The sequence below is a fragment of the Pan paniscus genome, chromosome X (genome assembly GCF_029289425.2).
Source record: "Pan paniscus chromosome X, NHGRI_mPanPan1-v2.0_pri, whole genome shotgun sequence".
Classification (NCBI taxonomy): Eukaryota; Metazoa; Chordata; class Mammalia; order Primates; family Hominidae; genus Pan; species Pan paniscus.
This window is the reverse complement of record NC_073272.2, coordinates 46,278,793-46,297,486: the sequence shown is the minus strand read 5'-3', so window position 1 is coordinate 46,297,486 and position 18,694 is coordinate 46,278,793. Positions and strand designations below refer to the sequence as shown.

The 18,694-nt window shown below is 42.5% G+C and overlaps 1 pseudogene; it reads right to left on the bottom strand.

Annotated features, from left to right (window-relative positions):
* Nucleotides 1-12,452: 12,452 nt before the first annotated feature.
* LOC100989402 (large ribosomal subunit protein eL19-like) lies at nt 12,453-18,390 on the bottom strand (annotated as a pseudogene).
* Between the last annotated feature and the right edge of the window lie 304 nt (nt 18,391-18,694).

The window sequence follows — 18,694 nt, the reverse complement described above, 5'->3', positions numbered from 1 at the left end:
ACATATAATATGTTCCTGGCCAGGTGCGGTGGCTCACGCCTGTAATCCCAGCACTTTGGGAGGCTGAAGCAGGTGGATCACCTGAAGTCGGGAGTTTGAGACCAGCCTGACCAACATGGAGAAACCCCGTCTCTACTAAAAATACAGAATCAGCCGGGAATGGTGGCACATGCCTGTAATCCCAGCTACTCGGTAGGCTGAGGCAGGAGAATCGATTGAACCTGGGAGGCAGAGGTTGCGTTGAGCCGAGATCGCACCATTGCACTCTAGCCTGGACAACAAGAGTGAAATTCAGTCTCAAAAAAAAAAAAAAATATATATATATATATGTATGTATGTATGTGTGTGTGTGTGTGTTCCCAAGGAAAAAATGTGTAGTACCACTATAAATGTGTATTATGTAAAAAGGAAAATAAAGGAAATGTCCAAAAGCTGATTACTACTACAATCATTGTTTGTTTATTTGATTTCTACTTCTTCTCTCCCAAAAATATATGAATTGGTTAACAAAAAGAGACAAATGCAATCATGAGGAAATGATTGAGACAAAAGGGGAGACCACAACTATGCCAATAATAAGGGCCACTGTAGCTACTGGGATGGCAGAGGGTGATCTGAGCTCTGTGGTAGCTAAGACCCAGAAAGGAAGAAAACAAAAATATTTCGCTAATATATATATAAACTTATTCACATTAAAATAAGGAAGAAATACTCATAACTATCACAGTCCTTGTTTCTACAACTGGTCACATGGTCATAGCTGGTGTTTATCACTATCTTCTTCCACTACCCATCACATCTTCCTTTTGCCTTCAGCAAGCTCCTCAGCTGGTCATGGTTCTTTACCTGGTGGGGTTTTTCTGATGCCAGGGAAAGGTGTCTGTAACAAGCAGCCCTGACCATCAAGGTCAGAAGGGACAAGAGCTGAAACAAGTTTCCAACAGTCGTCATGGGCTCCAGTTTTTGCTTATGGGTTCAATCTTTTCCTTAATCTTCCTACACTTTACATCCATCTTCCCTTCCCCACTGTGGACTTCAAGCTCCAGCCCGAAGCCTCAGAGAGACTGCTTAACCAGCTCTTGCCATTTTGTAAGGTCAAATTTCTGTAACAAATACATAATAAATATATATCTCCTAGTGGCTCTGCTTCTCAGATTGAACCCTGACTGTTACACAAAACATTATAAATATTCTCTTTAAACTTAAGACAGAAAAGGATCTCCACTATCACTACTTTATATAATATTGTATTAATGATTCTTGCCAGTGAGTTAGGAAAAGAAAAATAATTAAAATATATAAGAAACAAAACTTGTTGGCCGGGTGCGGTGGCTCACGCCTATAATCCCAGTACTTTGGGAGGCCGAGGCAGGTGGATCCCCTGAGGTCAGGAGTTTGAGACCAGCCTGGCCAACATGGTGAAACCCCATCTCTACTAAAAATACAAAAAATTAGCTGGGCATAGTGGTGGGTGCCTGTGGGTGTAGTGGCAGGCACCTGTAATCCCGGCTACTCGGGAGGCTGAGGCAGGAGAATGGCTTGAACCCGGGAGGCGGAGGTTGCAGTGAGCCAAGATCGTGCCACTGCACTCCAGCCCAGGCGACAGAGTGAGACTCCGTCTCAAAAAGAAAAGAAAAAAGAAAGAAACAAAACTTGTTATTTGTAGATGATAAAATTGTCTTTATAGAATTGACAAGCTATCAGAACTAATGAGATTGTTCAACAAAGTTGTTAGACGTAAAATTCAAATACAAAACCATTTGCCTTCTTCCATACCAGCAACAAAAAACTAAAACGTGATTTTGAAAAGGATAACATTTAAAATAGCCAGAGAAGGAAGGTTCTTGGAAATAAATTTAACAAAAATATCTCGTAGGATTTTCATAAAGAAAAGTATACAATTTTATTTATTTGTTTATTTTTATTATTATTATTTTTTGAGATGGAGTCTCGCTCTGTTGCCCAGGTGGGAGTACAGTGGCATGATCTCGGCCCACTGCAACCTCCACCTCCCGGGTTCAAGCGAGTCTCCTGCCTCAGCCTCCCGAGTAGCTGGGATTACAGGCATCTGCCACCACGCCTGGCTAATTTTTGTGTTTTTAATAGAGATGGGGTTTCTCCATGTTGGCCAGGCTGGTTTCGAACTCCTGACTTCAGGTGATCCGCCCGCCTCTGCCTCCCAAAGTGCTGGGATTACAGGCATGAGCCACCGTGGGCAGCCAGAAAATTATACAATTTTAATGAAAGATATAAAAGATGACAAATAAATGGTAAGCTATCCCATATTTGTACATGAAAATTTGCAGCATCATAAAGATATACAGTCTCCCAAAGCTGATCTATAAATTCAATGTACTTTCAATCAAAATCTCAACAGGATCTTTCAGGGAACTTGATCATCTCAACCTAAAATCCGTAAAAAAGGTAGAGGACCAAGAATAGCCATTGAAATCTCAAAGAGGAGAAGGGAAGATTTGTCTTTCAGATATTAAGCCTACTATAAAGCTGCAGTAATTAGAAGTACCGTTATTGGCAAAAGTCTAAAAAGGATGAACTATTCATTAAATCGTGCTGGAACAATCTGCTAGATATAAAAAAATCTTTTTAACATTATAATCAAACCTCACTCTGTACCAAAAAAGAAATAATTCTGCTTAATTAAAGACCTCACCGTGAAAAACAAAACTTTGAAATTTTTTGATATATTAGACTGTTTTGAAAATATTTTAACTTTTGTATGAAGAAGACACAAAAGCAAAATGACAAACCAAGCCACATCATCATGTTTTTAAAAAAGTTTTTACCTTTTAAAATATTTATACTGAAATATTTATGAAGTTATGTAATGTCTGGAACTTACTTCAAAATAACCAGGAAGCAAGGAGAGGAATTGGTGAGGTGTGGGGGTTGAGAGGAGGGCTGGGGATTAGGTTGGGTATAAATCAAACAAGACTGGCTATGATAATTGTTAAAGTTAGATGGTGGGTACCCAAAGGTTCATTATACAATTCTTTCTACTTTGTTGTATATTTGAAAATCTCTATTTTAAAAAGTTTTTATAAGAGACGGGAAAAAACAGATGATGCCTAAGAACAAAGTCAAGATGCAGACTGGCAGAATATTTTTGTAACACATCTAATTAACAGAAGACTGGTAATCTCAACTTACAAAGAATGTTAATAATATATCAGTAACAAAATGACAATCAGCCCAGTAAAACAATGGCCAAAAGGTTTGAATGGGCAATTAACAGAGGAATAAATCCAAATGGGTAACATATGAAATATGCCCAAAGATCAAATGTTCTTATAGTCAGAAAAATAGAATTTCTTTTTTTTTTTTTTTTTTTTTTGAGACAGAGTCTCGCTCTGTCACCAGGTTGGAGATCCTCTTCTTTTTTTTTTTTTTTTTTTTTTTCACAGAGTCTCACTCTGTTGCCAGGCTGGAGTGCAGTGGCATGATCTCGGCTCACTGCAACTTCCGGCTCCCTGGTTCAAACGATTCTCCTGCCTCGACCTCCTGAGTAGCTGGGATTACAGGCACGCGCCACCAAGCCCAGCTAATTTTTGTATTTTTGGTAGAGACGGGGTTTCACCATGTTGGCCAGGACAGTCTTGATCTCTTGACCTCGTGATTTGCCTGTCTCAGCCTCCCAAAGTGTTGGCATTACAGGCATGAGCCACCGTGCCTGGCCAGGAAAATATAATTTAAATATAATTTTACCAGGGCCGGGAACGATGGCTCATGCCTATAATCCTAGCACTTTGGGAGGCTGAGGCAGGCAGATCACCTGAGGTCAGGAGTTTGAGACCAGCCTGGCCAACATGGTGAAACCTTGTCTCTACTAAAAATACAAAAATTAGCCAGGAGTGGTGGCGGGCACCTGTAATCCCAGCTACTCGGGAGGCTGAGGCAGGAGAATTACTGGAACCCGGGAGGCGGAGGCTGCAGTGAGCCGAAATCGCGCTACTGCACTCCAGCCTGGGCAACAGAGTGAGATTCCATCTCAAAAAAAAAAAAAATCATTTTACCATGAAATATTTTACACACAACAGATTGGAAAAAATTTAAAACATACGTATATCTGATAACACCGAGTGATGGTGAGGATACAGAGCTATAAGACCTTTTAGATGGGTAATTTGGCAAGCCCACTGACAATACATAGCAATGTCAACTATGTGTCTATCCAATAACCCAAGATTCCACGTGTTCCTACCCACCCTGGAGAAACTCTCCCATATGTGCCCAAGTAAACATGTACATGTGTTTATTGCAACACTGTAATTGGGGAACAAAAGTGGAAATAAATTTTACTTCTTCAATTTATGAATGGATAAATAAATATCCAACAATAGTAATTTTTCAGTAAATTCATATATGCATGAAAACGATGCAAACCAACTTTAGGATATTGTCGTTCCTTGGGAATGGAAAAGGGTAGTAGAAGAGGATGAAGCTTTAGCTAAAGTAGAATATTTTATTTTATTTTGAGAGAATAAAGCCACCAAGGCCAATGTTAATTTCTATTTTTTCATGGTAAAGAACATACAAGTGTTGATTATTCTCCATCTTTTAATGCTTTGTAACAAAATATTTTAAAACCAACAAACGTTTATTCTTTTTGATTTACGCCATGCCAAATGATAAGTGGGAACTTTTTGTCTTGTTTCCCACCAAAATAATATTTTGGTATAGTACAAATAGGGCCAAAAAGCACACATCGGCTAGAATACTAGAGCATTGTTAAGTGTTCCTTTAAAATAATTTACTCAGACAGGGCCTGGCGCGGTGGCTCATGCCTGTAATCCCAGCACTTTGGGAGGCCGAGGCGGGCGGATCACGAGGTCAGGAGATCGAGACCATCCTGGCTAACATGGTGAAACCCTGTCTCTACTAAAAATACAAAAAAAAAAATTAGCTGGGCGTGGTGGCGGGTGCCTGTAGTTCCACCTACTTGGGAGGCTGAGGCAGGAGAATGGCGTGAACCTGGGAGGCGGAGCTTGCAGTGAGCCGAGATGGTGCCACTGTACTCCAGCCTGGGTGACAGAGCAAGACTCCGTCCCCAAAAAAAAAAAAAAAAAAAAAAAAATTTATTCAGACAGTAAAGCTCAGAGCAATATTTTACTTTATCTTCATTGCAGCAGACTGAATATGTGTGTCCCTACAAATTCATATGTTGTAGTCTCAGCCCTCAACGTGATGGTATTAGGAGGTGGGGGCCTTTGGGAGATGATTAGACATGAACGTGGAGCCCTCGTGAGTGGGATTAGTGCCCTTATAAAAGACCCCAAAGAATTCTCTCACCCTCTTTCTGCCACCTGTAGACTTCTTTCCAAGCACTGCTTTAACAGCATCCCACAAATATGATGCTTTATCTTCGTTTATTTAGAATCTCCTTTTGATTTCTCAGTTGACCCATGGGTTTTTGTTTTTTGTGTTTTTTTTTAAGTATGTTGTTTAGTGTTCAAATATTTGGGAGATCTTTTGGTTATCTTTCTATTACTGGTTTCTAATTTTATTCCATTGTGGTCAGAGGACACATGCTGTATGATTACAATCCATTTAAATTTATTGAGACTTATTTTATAACATAGCATATAATCTATCATGGTGATTCTTACATGTGCACTTGAAAATAATGTGCTGTTGGGCAGAATGTTCTATAAATGTTAATTATGTCAAGTTGGTTGATGGCATTTAATTCTTCTATATCCTTACTGATTTTCTGTCTGCTTGTTCTGTTAATTATTGGGAGAGGAGTATTGAAATCTTGAATAATAACTGGGAATTTGTCTATTTCTCCTTCAAGTTCTCTCGGTTTTGTTTCATGTAATTTGAAGCTCTGCTGTTTGGTGCATATGCATTTAGAATTTATGTCTTTTTGATGAATTGACCCTTTTATCATTATGAAATCTCCCTCTTCATCTTTGATAACATTTTGGGGGGCTTTGTTTTCAGCAAGGATCTGTTTATAGTAAACTCTCTCAGTCTCTGTCTGAAAATGTCTTTATTTAATCTTCTGGACTAAATGATGATTTAGTTGGATATTGAATTTCCAACCTGATAGCTCTTGTCTCTCAGTCCTGTAAAAATGTTATTTCATTATCTTTTGGCTTCGAATATTGCTGATGCAATATCGCTTTTCAATTTAATTCTTGTTTTTTTAAAGTTGCTCTGTCATTTCTCTCCGACGGCTTTTAAAAGCTTCTGTTTAACTTCAGTAGTTGATGTTTCTTTGTAATGTGTCTAAGTTTGGGTTTATTTATGTATTTATTTATTTATTTATTTCTGAGACAGAGTTTTGCTCTGTCACCCAGGCTGGAGTGCAATGATGCAATCTCAGCTCACTGCAACCTCCGCCTCCTGGGTTCAAGCAATTCTCCTGCCTCAACCTCCCGAGTAGCTGGGATTACAGGCACCCACCACCATGCTGGGATAATGTTTTGTATTTTTAGTAGAGACGAAGTTTCACCATGTTGGTCAGGCTGCTCTTGAACTCCTGACCTCAGGTGATCCACCCGCCTCAGCCTCCCAAAGTGCTGGGATTACAGGCGTGAGCCACTGCGCCCAGCCTGGGTTTATTTCATTTTATTTTATTTTGAGACGGAGTCTTGCTCTGTCACCCAGGCTGGAGTGCAGTGTCATGGTCTCAGCTCACTGCAGCCTCCACCTCCTGGGTTCAAGCCATCCTCCTATCTCAGCCTCCTGAGTAGCTGGGATTACAGGTGCCCGCCACCACACCCAGCTAAGTTTTGTATTTTTAGTAGAGGTGGGGTTTCACCATGTTGGCCAGGCTGGTCTCTAACTCCCAATCTCAAGTGATCCACCCACCTCGGCCTCCCAAAGTGCTGGGATTCCAGGCTTGAGCCACCACGCCCGGTCTGGGTTTATTTTTACTTTTCCTGCTTGGCATGGATGAGCTTCTTAAAACTGGGATTTATGACTTTAATCAATACAGAAAAAATTGTCAGCCATTATGTTTTAAAATATCAATTCTCCATCATCCCACTATCCCTACAATCTTTCTAGTTTCTCCTTGGGGAGTTCCTGTTAGAGATATATTTAACTATCTCATTCTATCCTGGATATATCATAACCTCTTTTTCATATGCTCCATAATTCATGTATTCCATCTTTTTATCTTGTTGTGCTGCATTTTGAGTAAATTCTTCAGATATGTTCTCCAGTTCAGTAATTCTCTTCAGCAATGTTAAATATGATATAAAAGTCCACTGAGTTTAGATTTCAATATTTATATATTTCATTTCTAGGAGACCAATTTGGTTCAAAATCTGTTGGTTATTTTTAAAATAGCGACTTGTTCTTATGGATGACAGTGCTTCCATTTATGTCTTTAATCATTTTAAACAGATTCATTTTATCCTTTCCATTAGGTTGTTATATTATTTGAAGTACTTTGGGGCTATTGATCTGCAGTTTTGCACCCACTTTTTCTCCCCATGGAATCTTTTCCTTTTCTGTTTTATTATTTATTTACTTATTTATTTTTATGTTTTTGAGACAGAGTTTCACTCTGTCGCCCACGCTGGAGTGCAGTGGCGTGATCTCGGCTCATTACAACCTCTGCCTCCTGGGTACAAGCAATTCTCCTGCCTCAGCCCCCTGAGTAGCTGGGATTACAGGTGGGCGCCACCACGTCTGGCTAATTTTTGTATTTTCAGTAGAGACAGAGTTTCACCATGTTGGCCGGCTGGTCTCAAACTCCTGACCTCAGGTGATCTGCCCACCTTGGCCTCCCAAACTGTTGGGATTATAGGCGTGAGCCACTGCGCCCGTCCGTGTTTTATAATTCAGAGTTTAAGTGCAACATTAGTGGAGCTTTACCTGTGTGATCCTGTGTATCTCAGGTTTGGGATGTGGGCTTCCAAAGTATTTTTGTATTTGTTTCTGCCAGGCACCAGAGACTAGGAAAATTTTTATGTCAACTTTTCATTGTAGGAGTTCTTGGTCCATGCAGGTCGTATGGTATGGCTCAGGGTTATACATTTTTCAGGGGACGTATTTTTCTACCCAGAGGCCAGGCAAAGAAACATATTCTTCGTCGTCAGCTTGTGCTAGCAGGTAGGTTTTTTTCTTTTCCACCTTTTACTAATGGTTCATCTCTTCAAGACCCAGGAGTTATGTAGAATATGCCGTTCCAATTCCTTGCCTTATGTAAGTCAAAGGAATTCATTATGAAGCTAAACCAGCATTCGATTGAAAGAGTTAAACAAAAACCTTTATAGACAAAGAGTTACACAAATTTACTACCAACACATCCTTGTGGGCCAGGCACTATGGCTCATGCCTGTAATCCCAACACTTTGGGAGGCTGAGATGGGAGGATGGCTTGAGCCCAGGTGTTCGAAATCAGCCTGGGCAGCATAGCAAGACACCATCTCAAAAAAAAATTTGTTTAAGTCCTTACTGAGAAAAAAAAGCAAAGGATTTTCATAAGGAAAAAGATATTTGAGCAAGGAAACAAGAGTTCAGATGGAAGACCTATGAGAATAAATGTATTGGTAAATGTATTGGTAAATGTATAAGTAAAGCTAAACAGGAATTTACTACATATTTTTAAGGATGGTTATTAAGGGGGCATTAAAACATAATGGAACTTCAGGTTATGAGCTGCATACAATAAAATAAAATAAACTAAAAAAAACAGAAAACACATAATGGAACTAAGATACTGGACAATAACATCATGTAAAATGGAGAAAGTTAGATCAAATCGGATTAGAACTTAGGAGGACATGTAATCAAAAGGGACTTTTGATAGTTTAGTTTCTGGTTAGTTTAATCCAGAAAATTTTATTTTCCCATTAACAAGAAATCCAGAAACTAATGACACTTGGGTCAGTTAAGTTAGTGGTTCCTTAGTGCCATTGCAGACCCTGTCTCCATCTTCCCCTCTGGCCTCTTTCTTTGATGCCTGTGTTAATGTGCCAACCCAAAGCCCAGATCCCTTCTGTCTTTAGATCCCTCTTTGTTCAGTCTATCTAGGGATTTCCATTTCTGACCTTGAAGTACTTTCTTCTGTGTACACATATATATTTTTCCCTAAATTGGAATCATGCTGTACATTCCATTTTATTACCTGTCCTTCTAAAAATATTCATCATTAAAATATTTAGCATAACTATAAGAAAGTCTTTAACTTCTTTTATTCTTTTTTTTTTGTTTTTTTTGTTGAGAAGGAGTTTCACCCTTGTTGCCCAGGCTGGAGTGCAATGGTGCCATCTTGGCTCACTGCAACCTCTGCCTCCCAGGTTCAAGCAATTGTCTTGTCTCCAGCCTCCCGAGTAGCTGGGATTACAGGCATGTGCCACCATGACCAGCTAATTTTGTATTTTTAGTAGAGACGGGGTTTCTCCATGTTGGTCAGGCTGGTCTCAAACTCCCGACCTCAGGTGATCTGCCCACCTCGGCCTCCCATAGTGCTGGGATTACAGGCGTGAGCCACTGTGCCTGGCCAAAATCTTGATTTCTTATAACCAGAAAGGTGGAAGCTACTCAAGTGTCCATAAATGAATGAATGCACAAACAAAATGTGGTATATCCATACAATGGAGTATCATTCAGCCTTAAAAAGGAAGGGGCTGGGTGTAGTGGTGCATGCCTGTAATCCCAACACTTTGAGAGGCTGAGGTGGGAGGATCCCTTGAGCCCAGGAGTTTGAGACCAGCCTGGGCAGCATAGGGAGACCCTATCTCTGTACAAAATTTTAAAAAAAATTAGCTAGAGGCCAGGCATGGTGGCTCACGCCTGTAATCCCAGCACTTTGGGAGGCTGAGGTGGGTGGATCACCTGAGGTCAGGAGATGAGACCAGCCTGGCCAACAGGGTGAAACCCCATCTCTACTAAAAATACAAAATTAGCTGGTCATGGTGGCACATGCTTGTAATCCTAGCTACTTGGGAGGCTGAGGCAGGAGAATTGCTTGAACCTGGAAGGCAGAGGTTGCAGTGAGCCAAGGTCGTGCCATTGCACTCCAGCCTGGGCAACAGAGCGAGACTCTGTCTCAAAAATAAATAAATAAATAAAAATAAAAATTTAGCCAGGTGTGGTGGCACGCATTTTTAGTCCCAGCTACTCAGGAGGCTGGCATGGGAGGATTGCTTGAACCCAGGAATTTGAGGTTACAGTGACCTATAATTGCGCCAGTGCACTCCAACCTGGGTGAGAGTGGGACTTTGTCTCTACAAAAGAACAAAAAGGAAGGAAATTCTGATATGTGCTACAACATGGGTGAACCTGATGGATATTATGCTAAGTGAAATAAGGCAGTTATGAAAAATGCAAATACTGTATGATTCCACCTATATGAGATACCTAGAATAGTCATATTCATAGAGACAGAAAACAGACTGGTGGCTACTAGGGGCTGGGAGCAGTGGGGAATGGGGAGCTGTTGCTTAATGGGTACAGTTTCAGTTTTGCAAGACAAAAAAGTTCTGGAGATTGGTTGCACAATGTGAATGTACTTAACACCATTGGACTGTATACTTTAAAATGATTAAGATGGGTTGGGCCCTGTGGTTCACACCTGTAATACCAGTAATTTCGGAGGCCGAGGCAGGCAGATCGCTTGAGGTCAGGAGTTCCAGACCAGCCTGGCCAACGTGATGAAACCCCGGTCTCTACTAAAAATACAAAAATTAGCCAGGTGTGGTGGCGGGTGCCTGTAATCCCAGCTACTCGGGAGGTTGAGGCAGGAGAATCGCTTGAACCCAGGAGACGGAGGTTGCAGTGAGCCGAGATCATGCCACTGCACTCCAGCCTGGGTGACAGAGTGAGACTCCATCTCAAAATAAATAAATAAAATGATTAAGATGACAAACTTTATGTTATGTGCATTTTAGCACAGTTAATTTTTTTTTTTTTTTTTGAGATGGAGTCTTGCTGTTTTTGCCCAGGTTGAAGTGCAATGGCAGGATCTCGGCTTACTGCAACCTCTCCCTCCTGGGTTCAAGTGATTCTCATGCCTCAGCCTCCCGAGTGGCTGGGATTACAGGCACCTGCCACCACTCCCAACTAATTTTTGTATTTTTAGTAGAGTGAGGTTTTGCCACGTTGGCTAGGCTGATCTCGATCTCCTGACCTCAGGTGATCTGTCCGCCTCAGCCTCCCAAAGTTATGGGATTACAGGTGTGAGCAACCACACCCAACTGGTTAAATTTTTTTTTTTTTTTGAGATGGAGTCTCCCTCTGTTGTCCAGGCTGGAGAGCAGTGGTGCGATCTCGGCTCACTGCAAGCTCCACCTCCCAGGTTCACGCCATTCTCCTGCCTCAGCCTCCTAAGTAGCTGGGACTACAGACACCCGCCACCATGCCCGGCTAATTTTTTGTATTTTTAGTAGAGACGAGGTTTCACCATGTTAGCCAGGATGGTCTCGATCTGCTGACCTTGTGATCCATCCGCCTCGGCCTCCCAAAGTGCTGGGATTTCAGGTGTGAGCCACCACGCCCGGCCTGGTTAAATTTTTTTAGGGGAAAAAATTAGCAGGGCATGGTGGTGTGCGCCTGTGGTTCCGGCTACTCAGGAGTCTGAGGTAGGAGGATCACTTGAGCCAAGAGGCTGAGGCTGCAGTGAGCCAGGATTGTACCACTGCACTCCAGCCTGGGCAACAGAGTAAGACCCTGACTCAAGAAAAAGGGTAAGAGGGAGAAAAAATCTTGATTCCTATTTTGAATGGACAATATGTATACATGTTACCAAAATCAGAAAATGCAAAAAAGCATACAATGTTTTCACTATGGGCCTTCCCTGTCATCTAGTCTTCTCACCTGTCCCACAACCACCCATCTACTCATCATCTCCCTTGAGTATCAATTGACATCACTTTTTTTTTTTTTTTTTTTTTTTTGAGATGGAGTCTTGCTCTGTCACCCAGGCTGGAGTGCAGTTGTGTGATCTCGGCTTACTGCAACATCCGCCTCCCAGGTTCAAGCAATTCTCCTCCCTCAGCCTCCTGAGTAGCTGGGATTACAGGCGTGTGCCACCACGCCCAACTAATTCTTGTATTTTTAGTAGAGATGAGGTTTCACCATGTTGGTCAGGCTTGTCTCGAACTCCTGACCTAATGATCCGCCCGCCTCAGCCTCCCAAAGTGCTGGGATTACAGGCGTGAGCCACTGTGCCCAGCCACTACTTTCTTGTGTGTCTTTTCATAGGTATTCTATGACTCATTCTTTTAAATAGCTGTATGTTATTTAATTGTGCATATGCACCATACTTTCACCATTCCCTTGATCATTCAGTTGTTTCTAGCTTGACATTTCTTTGAAATCTCCTCTTCTAATAAAAAAAAGTGCACTCCATTAGACATGTATTTATTTCACATATTCTTTGTTTTAATTATACTTATTTTAATAGGCAATATATTCACAGGGTTCAAAATTCAGGAAGCCCAAGAGGGTAAACATTAAAATATCCCCCTGCCACTGCTGTCTCCCAGGTCAACATATTTCCTTCTGGGCTTGTCATGCCTGTTTCTTCACAAATCCATTCCCAGCTCTTTGTCAGCTCTGCTTTCTATTGCAGGAAACTACATTTCCCAGTTTCCTTTGCTTGGTGGCTTCTGGCTAGCTTCAGGCAATGGGGGAAGGGCAGGCACTGGTACAGACTGGAGGGTGCAAGGAAGGCAGAGCCAAGGTATTTCTCTGTCTCCTCATGCTTTGCATAGGGTTTCCCGCAGTTGCTGCAACTTCTTGGCTCCAGCTCCCCTCTGGGCAGCCCCCACCACAGTTCTACTACTGCTGAATTGGCCCAGCTTCTGGGATCTGGTAACAACACCTCCTCCCTGTGTTCCTTCATCCGTAAGGCTGGTAGTCATTTCTTGCTATTAATAACTCCAAGGTTAATTCATAATCTTCTATTTGGTGTCCTAACTCTTTATCACCTAACCAATTTCTTCTATTAATTTCCCTCTGAACGAAATACTACTATCTGTTTCTTGTGTGTGTCTTTCCAGAATATTTTATGCATATAGAAGCAAATTATATCTATTCTCTCCCTTCTATTTTTTTCACAAATGATAACATATTATATACACTATCCAACACTTTGCTTTTTCATTTAGCAATAATCCTGGAGTTCTATATACAATTCTAAAGATTCTCTCCATTCCTTTTATTTTTTATTTTTTTGATGCGGAGTCTCACTCTGTTGCCCAGGCTGGAGTGTGATGGCGTGATCTTGGCTCACTGCAACCTCTGCCTCCTGGGTTCAAGCAATTCTCCAGCCTCAGCTTCCTGAGTAGCTGGGACTACAGTCACTCGCCATCATGCTTGGCTAATTTTTGTATTTTTATAGAGACGGGGATTCACCATGTTGGCCAGGCTGGTCTTGAACTCCTGGCCTCAGGTGATCTGCCCGCCTTGGCCTCCCAAAGTGCTGGGATTACAGGCATGAGCCACCGTGCCCAGCCTCTCTCCATTCCTTTTAATCCAACATGGAGATGTACTGTAATTAGATTGTTGGAACACAGTCATGCTTATTTGTTTATGTATTGTTTATGGCTGACAGCTTTCATATTGTGAGTTTTGTCCAATTCTTTGTTCGAGAAGCCAAGAACCTGGACACCTTCTACTGATAACAATACCAGTCCCTTATTGATGGATATTAGGTTACTTAAGCTTTCCTGCTATTACAAACAATTCTGCTGTGAATAATCTTGAATTATACCATATCATGAACTTTAGAAAAAATTCTAGAGTTGGAATTGCTGGGTCAGTGAGTATGTGTGTTTAAAAACCTTTTTTTTTTTTTTTTTTTTTTTTTGAGACAGGTTCTCTCTCTGTCACCCAGGCTGGAGTGTAGTGGCATGATCATAACTCACTGCAGTCTCTAACTCCTGGGCTCAAGTGATCTTCCCGCCTCTGCTTCCCAACTAGCTAGGACTACAGGCATGCACCACCATGCCCAGCAATTTTTTTTTTTTTTTTGTAGAGATGAGGTTTAGCTATGCTGCCCAGGCTACTCTTGAACTCTTGGGCTCAGGAGATCCTCTTGCCCCAGCCTCCCAAAGGGATTACAGACGTGAGCTTCCTCACCTGGCCTTGAAACCTTTTCTTTGGATGCAGGATCTCTTTCTATCACCCAGGTTGGAGTACAGTAGCGTGATCATAACTCACTGCAGCCTCTAACTCCTGGGCTTAAGCTTTCCTCACACCTCAGCCTCCTGAGTAGCTGGGACTACAGGCGAGCACCACCACGCCCAGCTAATTTTTTGTATATTTAGTAGAGAAGGGGTTTCACCAGGTTGCCCAGGCTGGTCTCAAACTCCTGGGCTCAAGTGATCTGCCTGCCTCAGCCTCTCAGAGTGCTGGGATTACAGGCATGAGCCACCGTGTCCGGCTGAAAGCTTTTTTTTTTTTCCAGGCAGATAAAGGCTTGTTTTATTTTAATGGCTGATCTGTGTAATCAAGGAGGCCAGTATGAAAAGACAAAGGAGGAGCTTTTATTTCTTGATCTTTTCCTCCTTGGACAAAGTCTTGATGATCTCCTCCTTCTTGGCCTGGAGGCGCTCTTCATGGTGCTTGTGTTCTTCCTTGGTCTTGGACCTGCGGGCCACAGCCTGGTCAGCCAGAAGCTTCTTGTGGGCCTCGTCTGTCTTCAGCTTGTGGGTGTTCCGTGAAAATCTGCTTGTTTTTGAACACATTCCCCTTCACCTTCAGGTACAGGCTGGGATACACGTGGCAATCAGTCTTCTTAGATTCAAGGTATCTTCAGAGCAGCCTGCACAGAATCCTCATTCTCCTCATCCACGTGTCCTTCTGTGACATTCAGGCATTGACTGTACCCTTTTGCTTACCCATGCCTATGTGCCTGCCCTTCCGGCAGGCCAAGGTGTTTTTCTGGCATCGTGCCTGGGAATGGACAGTCACAGGCTTGCAAATGATCAGCCCATCTTTGATCAGCTTCCGGATCTGCTGACTGGAGTTGGCATTGGCGATTTCATTGGTCTCCTTGGGGTCCAACCAGACTTTCTTCTTACCACAGTGGAGGACACTAGAGATGAGCCTCTTCTGAAGACTGAGTATACTCACGGCTGCGGCCGCAGCAGCAAAAGGAAAGAGCTCCCTGAAAGCTTTTTAAACATAAAATTTCAAAAATATACTCTTGATAGGCATGGGAGCAAAACTTCAAGGGTTCCAGGGAAACAGTATGTTGGATTTAATCTTTTGATTGTATTTTGCATATGAAAACGTGGTCAAAATCATTTCTCATAAACAACACAATTTTACAGTATTAAATGTGTTTTTAAAAGTAGGTATTTTGAAAGTCTTTCATGTATACAAGTAAGTGAAGACAAAAGGGCAGGCCTCTATAATTACCTTGAAGTTTTCAAAAAGTTCAAGTACTACTAAGTCAGCAGAGTTCAAGAGCTCTGTCGGGTTTTCTTGATTGTGAATTGGCACAGTGATTATCCACTGAGGATGACCAATTTGCCTGCTATTTAAAAAAAATAATCTCTGAGCATTCAAAATCTACTGCAACTCTCTGTTCTGGGAAGAATGTGAGGTTTGCATAGAGGGAGTATGCCAGTGAAGGCTTGTAAGTAGGTTCTAAAAGTGCTAAGGGCACAAGTTAGTTTGACTTTAAAAGCACCTTAACATTTTATTACTGAAAGCTTTATATTCTCTTGCCTGTTCAAGGAATTGTACGGACCAGCCCAAGAATTGCCTATTACTGCCAGTTAAAATGTGAGCCCTGGGGTAAGTGTAATTTCTGGAAATAAAGTAAGTTTGAGAAAGAGTACAGTTACTGACCATTATTCCTGGTGCCACGCTTGGTAAACTTCTTCTGTAGAGGGGCAGACAGCACATATTTTAGGTGTTATGGACCGTGCAGTCTCTGTCGTTACTACTCAACTCTGCTGTTTAAATGTTAAAGCAGTCATAGACAATAGTTGAATGAATGAGCATGGCTGTGCTCCAATAAAACTGTCTACAGAAAGGGCGAGTGGCAAGATTTTGCCACAGAATCCCAGTATACCCACTCATTTCCTGGAGGAAAATTAGAGTCCTTGCAGTGTACCATCACCTCAAGCCATGGAGTACTTGGTGACCTTTGGTGTTCTGGTTCTTTTTGACCTGAGTGGAGTTTTTTCCCACGGGACCCCTGCGATGTCTAAAATGACTTTCCCTGATGACATCCTGGACATACAATTTCCTTAGCTTACATGTCATTTGGATGAGAGTAAGTGCATAGGGAATGTTGCTATGATGTTCTGGGGATCTGTGGAGAGAATGTCATTTATGACAGAGCATTAGAGGGGGAACAAGAACAACAAAACCAGAGATCTCTGGTGTCATCGTGGTGGATTGTTTGTAAAGATGGCTGCTAACAATCCCGCCCATCCCGCTATGTGCCTCCGGCACTTCCCATCAAGTACTGAGGTCTATTTACCTCCCCTTAAAAATGGGCTGACCTTAGGACTTGTTTTGGCCACGAGAATATGGCGGAAGTGATGAAACCGCCTTTGCAAAATTGACTGAAACAGTGAAATAGATCTGACTTAACCGACTCCATCTTGCTTCTAAGCTCCAAGCAGTCCTCGTTCATTCCTGGGCATAGGCTGAACTAACTTTGGGAGAAGGCTTAGTTATAGTTTATAGTTTAAAACAAAGATGATAGGCTGGGCATGGTGGCTCATGCCTGTAATCCCAGCACTTTGGGAGGCCAAGGCGGGTGAATCACAAGGTCAGGAGTTCAAGACCAGCCTGGCCAAGATGATGAAACCCTGTCTCTACCAAAAAAAAAAAATACAAAAAAGTTAGCCAGGTGTGATGGTGGGCACCTGTAATCCCAGCTACTCAGGAGGCTGAGGCAGAAAATTGCTTGAACCTGGGAGGTGGAGATTGCGGTGAGCCGAGGTAGCGCCATTGCACTCCAGCCTGGGCAACAGAGCAAGAGTCTGTCTCAAAAATAAACAAATAAATAAATAAAAATAAAACAAAGACAATAACAGCCCTTTCCCAAAGCAGACCTCCTTCTTGCCTGGGGACTAGATTGCCTTTGTAGGACTAACATTAGCCATAAGATTGGAAATTATGGTTTAGGAGTCATGCAGCTGGGGGCTACAAGATTCTTACCCTCCCTAAACTGCTCCTAAGATAAGTGCTTGAGATATTTTGCAGACCCTGAACTGGATGGATCAGCTGGCACCACCCAGACTGATAAAGTGGCTCATCTGATCTTGTGGCCCCCACCAAGGAACTGACTCAGCACAAGAAGACAGCTTTGACTCCCTGTGATTTCATCCCTGACCAATCAGCACTCCCAGCTCACTGGCTTCCTTCCACTCACCAAGTTGTCCTTAAAAACTCTGCTCCCGGAATGCTTGGGGAGACTGATTTGAGTAATAATAAAACTCCGGTCTCAGCCGGGTGCAGTGGCTCATGCCTGTAATCCCAGCACTTTGGGAGGCTGAGGTGGGTGGATCATGAGGTCAGGAGTTCGAGACCAGCCTGGCCAACATGGTGAAACCCCATCTCTACTAAAAATACAAAAATTAGCTGAGCGTGGTGGTGTGCACCTGTAATCCCAGCTACTCAGGAGGCTAAGGCAGGAGAATCACTGGGACCTGGGAGGCAGAGGTTACAGTGAGCCGAGATCATGCCATTGCACTCCAGCCTAGACAACAGATCGAGACTCCCTCTCAAAAAAAAAAAAAAAAAAAAAAAAAGAAACAACTCCAGTCTCCCGCACAGCCAGCTGGGGGTGAATTACTCTTTTCTGTATTGCAATCCCCCTGTCTTGATAAATCAGCTCTGTCTAGGCAGCGAGCAAGGTGAACCCCTTGGGCGGTTACAGTGATGCTGTACCAATTCCAAGCCTAGACCTGAAGAAACTTGGCACCTTCAGCTGTCACCCTTTTAGAAGCCAGCTGTTACATAAAGACGCTTGGGCTAGACATCTGAATGATGCACAACCACGTGGAAGAAGAGAGAGAGGTCAGATAGAGAAGAGCTCAGGTGTCCAGTCACTACTGCCACCCAGGCTGAGGCACCAGACATGACTGGGGCCATTTTGGATGTTCCAGCTTTAGTCAAGCTCCCAACTTAGTGTAGTCATATGACTGACCCCAGATAACATCACATGGAGCAGAGACATGTCATCCTTGCCAATCTCTAGCCAAACTGCAGAATTGTGAACAAATAAATGGTTGTTTTAAGCCACTAATTTGGGAGATGGTTTGTTATGCAACAATAGTTCCCATGACCCAATAGCAGGGTACCCATATTGGGGATCTTCTGGCTTGAAGGTCTCCTGACACTTGACTTTCTGCCCTTTACAGCATCCATAATTAGCAACTCCTTAATCTGGCCTCCAAGGCTCTCCATTGCCTTGGCTTTTACTTACCTTGCCATCACCATTTCTGCATGCTCCACTGCAGGAAGCTTTCCTTCTAGAGAAGCAGTACAGCACAGATATTAGGAGCAATGACTCTGGAGACAGACTGCCTATCATTAGCTGTGTGACCTTGGTCAAGTTGCTTAACCCATCTGTGCTTACTCTCTTCATATGAAAGGTGAATGATAATAATCCCTACCTCATGCATGGTGGTGGTGAACATTAATATGTTAATATGTGTAAAGCACTTCGAATAGTTCCTGGCACTGTGCCATACATGGTTTTGGAAGCCTTCAGTCAGTATATTGCCTCCTGCCAAGTTGGCTT